This window comes from Silene latifolia, unplaced genomic scaffold (genome assembly GCF_048544455.1).
Source record: "Silene latifolia isolate original U9 population unplaced genomic scaffold, ASM4854445v1 scaffold_95, whole genome shotgun sequence".
NCBI classification, from domain to species: Eukaryota; Viridiplantae; Streptophyta; class Magnoliopsida; order Caryophyllales; family Caryophyllaceae; genus Silene; species Silene latifolia.
In genome coordinates this window covers 1,160,227-1,172,662 of record NW_027413826.1, presented here as the reverse complement: position 1 = coordinate 1,172,662, position 12,436 = coordinate 1,160,227, and positions in this window count along the sequence as shown.

Genomic DNA, 12,436 nt, shown 5'->3' with positions numbered 1-12,436 from the left:
CTGAAATTTTTGCCCAATCTCTGGATGAACACCCGAAGGCGTGGTTCTATAATCTTGACCTTAAGAACTTCCCCACTTTCGAAGATATTACGGTGGAGTTACGTAAGCACTATCTTGACAATGTTGAGATTCAAACCAACATAAGAACTTTGGAGGTTATGACACAAAAGGAAAAAGAGGGCTTTACTGAATTCCTCGCAAGATGGCGCGCTGAAAGCGTGAAACTAGCTAAGAAGCCTGATGAAGTTGAAATGGTAGATAAGTTCGTGAAGAATTTACGACCTGTTTACCGTAATGCTCTGAAATACCAGAATTTTGGTTCTTTCAAAGAATTGATAAGAATCGGGATAAAGGTAGAGGACGATGTCCGAATTGCCGAAGCTGAGAAGCCAAAGGGATACCAAGGGGCTTCGTCATCTAAAGCAAAAGCACCAAAGACCGCCCACTTTGTTGAAAACTGTCAATCTCTTAGATGGACAGTCAAAAAGGCCTCCGCGCCAAGCTCCGAGGGTATTCACCGATATCGGGTGCACTTACGCCTACGCTCTCCAAAGGCTCATGGCCCAAGGAAAGTTGAAGCCCATTGGCCCAACTCCGGACCCTCCCGCTGATCAACAAGGTAAATGGTATAAACCAAATGCCTACTGTGCCTTTCATCAAGGGAAAGGCCATGATACTGAAAGGTGTTATCGACTGAAGCACGAAATTCAAGACATGATTGAGAACGGAACGCTCCCAATCCCAGCTGTTAAACCCAATAACATCACCAATCCATTTGCCGATCACGCTAACTTTGTTTCTGTCGAAGACAATGTCGATTATTCCCATCTTATCCACCCATGTCACTTGAAAGGGGTGTTTATCGGGAAAATATTTGTGGATTGCTTTGAATTCTTGCCAAACCCGAAGAATGAAATTCAAGTCGGGAGTCTTGCTCTAGAATGTACTCCTCTCGTTAACGAAGTTAATAAAAGACAATTCGATTCACCAACTTTCATCATCGGCGTAGATCCTCGTAGGAATACCTCGGGATGGAGGCGGACCATCAAAGGGATCAAGGACCGAGAGCCGAGCATCTAAGCCGACAGATGAACAAGAGAAAGCTCAAGACCGGATTTGAAAATTATGAGTCGGGATCTATTTTCTTATCTTAGTTGAGTCGAGTCTAGGACTTTCTTTTCTTGAAGTTGAGTCGTTTGTTCCACGATGACCTAGGGTGTGTCCTAGGAGTCGTTCCTTCGAGTCTGTTAAGCTTTTGCCATTCCAATAAAAGTTGCAGTTCGTTTCCAAATATCTCTTGTTTTCAATCCTCAATCATTCCGAAAACATGATAAAATGCACAACACACTCAAAGCCATCCCTGGGGTGGAAATATGTCTCGTTTCAAAATGTAAGGTACACTAGGATCCCGTGTTTGATTCCTTTACCTATTCCATGTCTGGTGGTAGAAAACCTCCATCTGAACCAATGTTTGTGACAAGCTTTTAGATGATTCTATGACAAACCCGGACTAGCTCCTTGTTTCCCCTATTGATGATGGAAGGCAAGCCTTTTCCCCAACAAAATCATCCCATCTCGAAGAGAGAAGATATCAACCCGTTCTAACAAGGAATTGTTAGTTCCTACCCAAATTAGTTGGCGAAGCCCAGTTTTCAAGGTGTATCCATTTATGACTAAGAGAATGAATAGAAGATCATTTTCAAAGAGAGAAAAATAATGAAAAGATGAGAAAAAGAGAAAAATTGGAAAAATGAAAAAAAAATGAAAAAAAAAATGAATGAAAAAAGATGAAAGAAAAAGAAAAAAGAAAAAAAGATGTTGAAGTTATTGCGGAATGCTTTTTGGTTGAATGTCGAAGTTACGGAAGCCAAAATTCAAGTCAAGTACCCATAGTTGAGGTTCAATGGGCGAAGCCCAAAAGCGTAAGTAGTGACCTCTTTACCCTCTAAGTCCTTCCTGAGACAGTTACAAGGGGATAGTCAGGAATTTTGAGAATCATTCCGGTTGTGTTGTTACACCCAGCCTTTAGGATCCAGACATGGAAATTTGAACCCACATCGATTCCCAACCCATTTTGTACTCGGGTTTCATCAAACCTGAGACACCATTTCCAACCACGTTATAAGCCATAGCCCTTGGCCTTAACACCACAAAACGAACCTTCAGAATGATGGTTTACCTTGCGAACCTATTTTTACCAAGCTCCACATCCCAAAGAACCACAACCTTTTGTACCAACCCTAGACACGGGATTTAACGGTACTTTACAGGCTAGAATGGGATATGACATGATACCTTAGGTGAAACCTTTGAGTGTGTACACACAATCAAAATGCCACGTTTATGCACCTTGATCGAACTACGTCGGATTTGATTTCGCTCCACGCGAATACGTAGGCAGTCCTTCTGAACAAGGGATTCAATCCACTCATCAACCAAGTTGTCATCTTGTCGGTTTCTTACGGGTCTTAACCAAGTCCAAATGAAGCCACCTTTGTTTGAGTCGGTCTTAGCACTCGATGTAGGCTAGGATGAGGATATAGGTTCGGATGAATAGTATCGAGTCTCAGAATGAGCTTTATCTAATGGTTTAGGCAAAGATGCTGAGTCACATAGACGTGGGTTTGTGTTGGGAACAGAAAATATGAAAAATCCGCTGAAAAGAAAGAAGGCGTGGAAGAAAAATAGTAAAAGCCCGCTGAAAAGAAAGAAGGCGGTGGCAAGAAATGATGAAAACTCGCTGAAAAGAAAGGAGGCGAGGAGAGGAGTGACAGAATGTTCCCAACAAGAGTGATGTGTGATGTCTAAGTGTTCTCATAAGATCAGTCTGTGTTTAGTGTCGGGCGAAGCCAACGTTGTTGCTCTGTGAGTTTAGTCCACCATGTCAATGCCAAGTGATCTTGATTCCCATGTGCCCTCGGGAGCACGACCATGTCATACGATATCTTCGTCCCAAGTTCGACGACCTTATGATTCTCATTTGCCATCTTTTGGCGCCGGAATGGCCAATTTACATTTCTACCCCCAACAAGTCAATAATTGAATTAAAACCCGTGCACACTTACAGTTTTATTTTCCTTTTTTGTTTTACGGTAGCGGGCTACGCCCACGTTTGTTTACGGATCATACAGAGTGTCTGAGTCGTATTTCCTGCTCACCCGTCAAGGTTCGATTTCAAAATGCCAAAGATTTCAGAATTCCGAAATTTCAAAAACTTTTTGCGAATTTCAAAAACTTTTTGCGAATTATGGATAGATGATCCAAGTCAAGGTTCAAATCTCAAAGTTCAAAATCAAATTTTGGGTCGACGACCCAACATCCAAGTGAATCATTTCAAATTCAAAATTTGGGTCGATAGCCCAATTATTCAAAATTTTCAACATGTTCAAATTTCGGGTCGATGACCCAGTCTTTCAAACTCAAATTTCGGGTCGATGACCCAACATTCCAAGTGATGTCAAATTCAAAATTCGGGTCGATGACCCAATTATTCAAAATTTTCAAATTCAATTTTTCGGTCGATGACCCAATCTTTCAAATGATCTAATTTTAGGATCGATGATCCAAATGTGCTTATGTGATGATTATTGCTAGTACGTTTTTGTGTTTCAAATGTAGCAGGATATGCTTCAACTGGGGCTCTAAAGTCTTCGACTTTAGAGCCATTATCAAAATCGGGGCTCTGAAGCGGTTGGCTTCAGAGACCATTATCAAGATGAAATGGATGACATCCACTCAGAATTCAATTCGATACAAGAGTATGAAATGGAAGAATTCCGTAGCTGAAAGCAAATGATGAAAGCGGCGGCAACCTCCTTGGAAAGTCCCGTCCCATTCGGACAAGTGCCCGGCAGATGATAAGTTTTGGGCAAGTGTCAACAGATGATGAATTTTGGACAAATGCCGGCGGATGATAAACTTTGGGCATGTGTCGGCCAGTTGCTTAACTACGACGCGGGTTTGATTCCGTCAGAAACGGATACGTAGGCGCCCGAGGATAAGGCTCAACCCACCATTTATGCAATTTATGGGTCGATGACCAATGACGATAATTTGACACAACAGAAGCAAGAGTCAATCCCAAATAAGTTTCGGGTATGATCTCTTCTTATGGTCAAGAGCTTATATACGCAAGTCTAATGGACTATAAACGACCCGTTAAATCCTCGGGTCGAGAGGGACTGGGGTGTACTTTGACTTTCGCCTTGTCCAAGCCTCAGTCAAAGTGGGGGCTCTGTAGATACCCGTATCCGTCGATATTGGAATTTATAGAGAACCCGACAAACACCCGATGATGATAGGACACATGTATTCTTTAGTTGTCACTGTCATTATTTGGAGCTCGTTTTACGATGTAGAATGGGCGTCGTCGATGAAGTATTTTATTAATTTAAATGATATTTAAATTAATATTTTTTAAGTGAGTTCATTTTATTAATTTAAATGATATTTAAATTATGGTTTTTTTAGGTGAATTCAATTTATCTTATTTTATTTTGAATTTATTTTCCCAAGTTTATTTTATTGAAAATAAAATAAATATTTGATTTGAAAAATCATTTTATGAATATATTTGATTTGAAAAGTCATTTATTTTAATGGGTTAATTGATTTGAAAAATCGATTTTAAAAGCGAAGGAAACTCGTTTTTACACTTGTTCTTGAGCTCGTTTTTTAGCTCGGTTTTTGAGCCCGTTTCCTTTACGAATTGGCACGAATCTCGAGTACACTAACCCACCTAAGCCTCTACCCATCCACCCTTGTTCGAACCCCCCAAACCATGGCCCAAATTCTCGTCCCAAACAACCTCAACCAGCCCACGCATAAACCGAGCAGCCCCTGTTTTGGCAGCTCATTCCCGAGCCCAAACCCGCTCCAAACACCACCAAAACCCGTACCCATTAACCCTAACCCATACCCTAATGTCCTACCCATATTACCTTACCTTAATCACCAAGAAAACCTCCCAAACGAACCCTAGAAAACCCCCCAAAAGCTGCTGGACAGCAGCTATGTGCAAACAGGCCCGTCTGCCTCTCCTCTCTTTTACCCTATTTTAACTCCTTATAAATACCACCCCTTCACCATACATTCATTCCTCTAAGTTCTCCATACATACAACCATCACCCACAAGCTTTAAACCTCAGAAACAAACCCTAATTGCCTCCCAAAAACCCTAAACAAAACCGACACACAAACTGAACTGTTTGTGTGTCCTCCTCGAAAAGCAACTCGTTCCTCCATCAAACCTCCATCAAAACTCGATTTTCTTGTTCCTAATTAACCACATAACATCCATCTACACATTAGACAAAGAATTACGAGCCAAATTGCCCTTGAGAGTACACGAAATCCCTCGAAAAACAGAGTGAAATAACACTGCTTTTTGCGGTTTCTTCTTGTCTGTCAAGTTCTGTTTGTGCTCGTTTTTCGTGCCCAATAACCCAAAACGAGCAGGGGTTGCTTTAAGATCCCTGTTCTCCTCTCTTTCTAGTTTCCAAAACATCTTTTAAATCGAATTTTCGTCGTGAAACGAGGGAGATATCATCGTTTGAAAATCGCTGTCCAGAAAGTTTCCAAAACGCGTGTTTGCTTTATTCTTCGTCGACGACGGCCTCTCGAGATAAAATCTACCATCGATTACGACCCAAGACGGTGTCAACGATACATGTAGGTTGAGGGTGCATCAAATCCTCCCCTTCTCCCTTTTATTTCGTTTGTTTTATGCTCGTTCTTTATTGTCTTTTTTTGTTTGTTTTTTTCGTTTGTTTATCGATTGTTTTAAATTAACTATGAAACTAGTTAGTCCGAGTATGAGTTAAAGTACCACCATGAACACCCGCGTTGACTTGAGATGGGAAAAGAAACCGCTACATCAGTCGGTCGTACACCCCCGTCTCATTTACATATCCTCGTGTTCAAGGTAGGGCATAAATAAAACAATTGTCTAACTTCGCTCTTCGCTTTCGACCCCCTTATTGTTTCGGCCAAATCGACATACCCTAGGACCCGTTGTATGTTAGTTTAACCTCTGATTGTTAACCTATGACGTATTTAGATGACATTAAATTAATTTAATAACCTAATTAGACACTTTAGGGTACATCGACATAGTTTTAAAAATCAACTAACAATTCTGTAAATAATTGAACGCATCTTTCTCTTTCACCTAATCTCTCGCTAGTATAAGAGTGCGTGATTAGCACCTTCTTATTAACACTCGATGAGTTAACTTAATTTGCAAACTTGACCTAATTCAACCCCTTTGGGCCGTGTGGAACACTCGATCTTAAGCGAAGCTTTCTGACCTTTTTTTATCATCGTTTTCTAATCCGTTTTGCAATCATTCGATCTAACTAATGAACCTAACTTAGGGACTAGGTTGGCCTTGTCTTGGCCGTGAGGGTGGCCGTTGGTTTGGGCCGTGAGGTGGCCGTTTTCTTTACCTTTCTCGTTTTGTTTTTATACCGTTTGTTTTCTCGTTGTTTCATTGTTTGTAATTTATCGTTGGTTTATCGAGTTGTAATTTTCGAGTTAGTTTTCTTTTTTTGAGTCAAAACCTTTTCAAAAACCTTGGTCTTGTTTGGTTAGACGGTTGTTCCCCAATGCTTGTAGGAGCGTAGTAAACCGCATGTTGTCTAAAGCAACATGGCCCGGTTTATGCTAATGCGTGCTTTGGTGCGTAGCCCTATGTCCAATTCGATGAGATTAAGCGCGAGCACGCATTACGAGGAGTGACCCAAGGCCGTGGGTCATGTGAGCCGTGGGCCACCCCTCATGTGCACGGTTTTCTAGGCCAAACGGCCGTGTGTGTTGTCGTGTATTGTTTTGTATGTAGCAATTGTATTTAGATCGAGTTGTATCTTTAATTTGTTGTTGCGTCGGCATGAAATGCCTGGTTTGTAATAGGTAGATCCCAACGGCTCCCCCATTCCCCATCAAGCCTTGTTTGCTTTCGTTTGAATGTTGTTAGATCAATCAACCCACATGCTAAATTACAACTTTGACAAAGTTAGTTTAGTTGCATCTAAAACGACATAGAAATTGTTATCACATGATAGGGTTAAAACAACGTTTGCATATCATACATCGTACGTAGCTATGACCTTGTTTGAACTCCGACACTTGACTTAGTAGAGGCCGTTATTGACGGGCGGGGTTGGGTGTCCTTATGGGCTTCCCAACACGTACCCTCACCCCTTACTCAAGATCTATGGTTTGTGGATCCGTCTAAATACCATTGGATTACGAGAGTCATTCAAATCGAGTGATATAGGGTACAAGTCTTTATCTTTAATCACTCGTAGTCGATTGACTTTATGCTTTTCGATGAAAGGTGTAAAGTTGACTTGAACGGTTCCAAGTGTTGGAATATGTGTCCTCCGACAATAATGCGATCACGACTGTTGATCATAATGATCACATGTTTAAGTCTCATTAAAATGAATACAATTGGGAAGTAATATTGTTATCACAACTGTCAACATATATCGGTAATGATTGGTTGACTAGAGTTTGACATTCTTGTCGTGTGACGGTGGTGATCGATTGACCCCTAGGTCATACCTAAAGGGCAATACTCTTAATTGATTATTTAATTAATCGTATAATGCTACGAGTTAATTAAATTACTTGAAAATTGACGGACGATTTTGGAAGTAAAATTTACGTATCAAATTGAAATGTGATTAAATGAGATACGGTCTGAGTAATTGAATTGTATCATTACTCGGATGAAATAATTGTTTAATGTAACAATTAAATTGAATGAATTGTTATAAATACAATCAGTTGTGATTTATAAATTGGTAAAATTTTTGGCACAAGTAAATATGAAATTACTAAGTCAATTTTTGTATGTGACGTATTTTTATTAATACGTTGATTTTTAATATGTTAAAAATACATAACAAATATATGTGACATGTGACATGTAACATATAGACAATTGACAAAAATAATATGGAATCCATATTATAGAATGGGCCGAAAATTAGAAGGGTTTATACTAATTATATGTTGCTTGTAATTAGTGGAAAACACAATGATTAAAAGGAAACCTAGCCATGCAAGCCTATTGTTCCTTGTGAAGAACAATTTCTCCATGCATTGGCTCACCCTAAAGCTCCTCTTACACGGTTTTGGGGAAGCAAATGTGATCATTGTTTTTCTTTAATTTTGCCTAATAATATACTAAAGGTAGTGTATTATTTCCATTCTATTTCATTCATCCAAAAACACAAGTTCTAGTGAGAAGAAAAATCCTCTCTTCTTCTCTCTTAAAAACCGAAATTTATAAGAGTTTTATAAAAGTTTTTGGTTCAATTTTCTACTAAAATTAATATTATACTAGTATTGTAATATTAATTAGATTAAGTGTTAAGCCTTGGGTATAATACATAGGGAGAGATCTTACACTTAGATCTTTATTCTTCCATTGGAAAAGCTCAAGAACAAGAAGAGAAAGGTGATCTCTCTTGTGCCCTAATAGCCAAAATCTACTATGTAAGGACATGATTTCTCCTCTATTTATATTATTGTTTGCATGCATAAGATCCGTAATTAATTTTATGACAAATTATTTAGACATATAAGAGTATGTTAATATGTATATGAATCTACATTTCCTTCAATTGGTATCAGAGCCACGGTTGTTTGCATGCAAATTGGTTAAAAGTTTTTCCGAGTTATATGAATAACAAAATAAAACTTGTAAAATTTGTGTTATTATGATATATCACGAAATTATTACATGCATGTTAATATCTCTGGTCCTAAAGTGTTTTAGGATATTTTGGTTAATTTTTCGGATTTTTATTGTTCATAATTTACAATAATGGCATTTAAATGTGATTTTAGGAGTAAAAATGTCATTTTTGGTCTAAAAATAGCTATACTTCGAATTTTCACTTGGTTTTTGGATATGTTGTTACATATATTATTTTGAAATAACCTGTAAATTTTCATAATTTTTGGACTTGTTATGCTCGAAAAATGAATTTTTCATCATTAAATTCGGATTTAAGAGAAAAATAGGTTAATATGAGTTAAATTTCGAATCTGGTCATAGAAAATTAATATGTTGTCACATGAAATTTTACAAGATGTGTGTAAAATAATTGGCTATAAAGAAGTCTTTTAGCATGATTTATGAATTTTTGAAGAAAAATAGCATAAATAGTGACATTATTAGTGAAAAATTAATAAAACATAATCTATGACTTAGGAAAAACGTCTAATGTTGCATTTTATTATATTTTTCAGATCTAAAATTGAAAAGTTAATGAAAATAATTTTTCCATGTTTTTATGATTATTTTATTAAATATCGATAAACCGCAACATTGTTTTTCCTAAAATTTTCAAATTTTTAACCTAAAATTTTGAACATTATGAGTGTCATGGAATTTTTCCAGAATGTTCATGAATTTAAATTTCAAATTTTGAATTTATTTGGAATTGTTGGATTTATTTGAAGTTTAATAGCTTATTTTGTAATTTTTGGTCCATTTATGAACAATTTTGTAAATAAAAGTTAATTATGGTCAAATTATTAGTGAAGACTATATTTTGAGTCCTAAGAGGTTAGGGTAATTAACTTATGCATAAATATGAGTTTATGTATTTTTGTGATTATAAAATGTTGAAATCACGCAAATCCGTAAAAACCGAGTAATATACGATATTGGCTAATTAAAAGGCGATTTAGCATAAAAATTGAGCATGTTCATACATATTATAATGCTGCATTTTTCTTTATGATTGTCATAATTTTAATTTATGTAAATTTTAATTATGTAATTTTACTTAGTATGGCCTTAGATTTTAATTGGTATTTCCCGATATGTATGGGAATATCGATTCGGTTGTAATTTTTATTGTGATCTCTTATCACCGTTTTGTAATTTAATAGATTTATTTTATTTTAGTTACAAATGTATAATAGGAAATTATGTAATTTATTATGTAATTTTATTCATTCCGGAGTTCCAAAAGACGGATTACTTCAAGAATGGCGATACATAAAGACGGTGTTACCTCGAGATGGGTGCCACAACCGAAGTTCAAGGGACCAATGGAGTTGGTTTCCGAATATGTAATAGATTAATAGTTTTTCTATTTTAGGAAAGGCCATACTAGGATTTTTATCTTTATGCTTGCATTTTATTTTATGTCACATGCATCGCTAAATCGCCATAACTAACACTACTACAGATACAACCTATAACAACGGTCAAAAACCGTTGTTATATAAAAAAGCGGACGTTGTTAAAGCGTCCGTTGTAAAAGGTTTTAACAACGGTTGGTTTTTTTAAGGAAACCGTTGTTAAAAATATTAACAACGGTTTTAAGTATAAAAACCCGTTGTGGAAAGTGTGACTCAATTTTGGGGGGAAAGTTATAACAACGGGTTATTTATAAATAACCGTTGTTGTTTGTTCTTAAAAAATAAAAAAAAAATAAATTAAATATTACTAGCTATAAATATTAAAGCATCCTTTACTAACATATTAAAGCATCCTTTACTAACATTCATTAATTGAAACAACATGGCAATGAACCCTAATTTTATCAACAACGAAGAATGGCTTACACAAACGATTGAAGATGATGGGAAGGTTCTCGCCGGGCTTCCCGCCGATCAACACCCATTAATCAAAGCATCCCTTGAACATCAACGGAATTATTGGATTAAGAGGCGTGAAGCAGTCCGGCTTGTCAACAAAGCCTCATCATCATCATCATCTTCATACCCTCGTCGGCCGATACTCGCAACTTGGTGCGACCGAGATATGTTGAGTTGTACTCTTCCAACCTTATCTCCACATACAAGTCGTGTCCTTGCATATATTCAATCTGTTATTGCAAAATATGAAGCCAATGACCGGAAGTTAGCGGTATACCGAGTGGCGTGATTGGTGGCGGAGGTTGAGAAGCGTTTTTACGCTTAACCGGGGTTGTTCCGGCTTATTATACATCTTTTGATTTCTGATAATTGCTGTAATGTATTTGGTTTAAAATTAAATGAAATGATCATTTTGAAAGTGTTGAGTTATGCTTGTTTGATTTGCTTCCATTTTTTCAACTCCATAGATCTATCAGTCATCATCAAGATCTGATTATGGCACAACTTCCTAACATATATGGCACAACTTCCTAACATATATATTAATTAAAAAACAACTCAACCCACACATTAGTATAAATACATTGCATTATCTCAACTAACATGCATTTCCATTATCTCAATATATTCTCCAAACCCTAACTGCTAAAACATGCTCGATCCGTACTGAAGGACGCCAAAGAAGATGGAAATGAAATAATTAGAAACACATACATGGAAATGAAATAATTAGCAGATGCTGAACGGAACCTAATGGTCGATAAAAACACATACATTGAAATGAAATAATTAGAACAATAAAATAATGACGATGAAACAAACCTGATAATTACAGAACGTACGTAAAGAGACGATGAAATCAACAGTGACGGCGAGAAGATAAAGCGACGATGAGAAAGAGAGAAAGAGACGATGAGAAAGTGTGTGTTTTGTGTTTGTGTTTGGCTGCTGCTGGGTTTGTGTTTGTGTATTAAGGTTTGTGTTTTGTGGCTGCAGCAGACTTGTGTTTGTGTGGTTTATAGTATGGAAGGTATTGACAACGGTTATTAAACAACAACCGTTGTGAAATATGTTTTAACAACGGTTGTAGAAAACACCCGTTGTTAAATAAGGTTTAACAACGGGTTTCAAAAATAACCGTTGTTATTACTTTTCACTAACTTTGCGCCAATTTTGCGCCAAATTATTAACAACGGTTGTTCATGTGTGACCCGTTGTTAAAACTAATAACAACGGTTTTTATAACCATACCCGTTGTAATTGATTTTAGTAAAATTCGCGCCATGCATTCTACAACGTTTATTGTGATTTTCGTGAATATTCGTTGTTAAAGGGGCGTTGTAGTTGCCTGGATTTGTAGTAGTGTAAACATGCATTGTCTTCTTATCGAGTTTATCGACCGTGTCAATTAGAATTATCGTAGTTCACCGCTTTAGTTCACTTAAAACGTGATAGATAATAAATTGACATGACCTCTCGCTAAAACTATCAATTGAGACATAGCCTTACCAAATAGTAGAAACCATGAAAACCTATTTCGTGAGGGAGTGCACTCGGCTACCCCGGGGTACAAACCTTGTTACGTAGGGGAAGTGGGTGATAAATGTCTAATCCACCGAATTCATGTTGATGAGGGTTTCATCGGCTACCCCGTGCCTAAGTTAATGTGGGTTTGGATAATGGACACATTTATTCGAAATTTGGATTGAACTCAACAAAAGTAATTGATAAGGGTTTCATCGGCTACCCCGTGCCCTTATTGATGTGTTTTGGGCTATAGATAAATATTAGAGTAATTTTATCGACCAA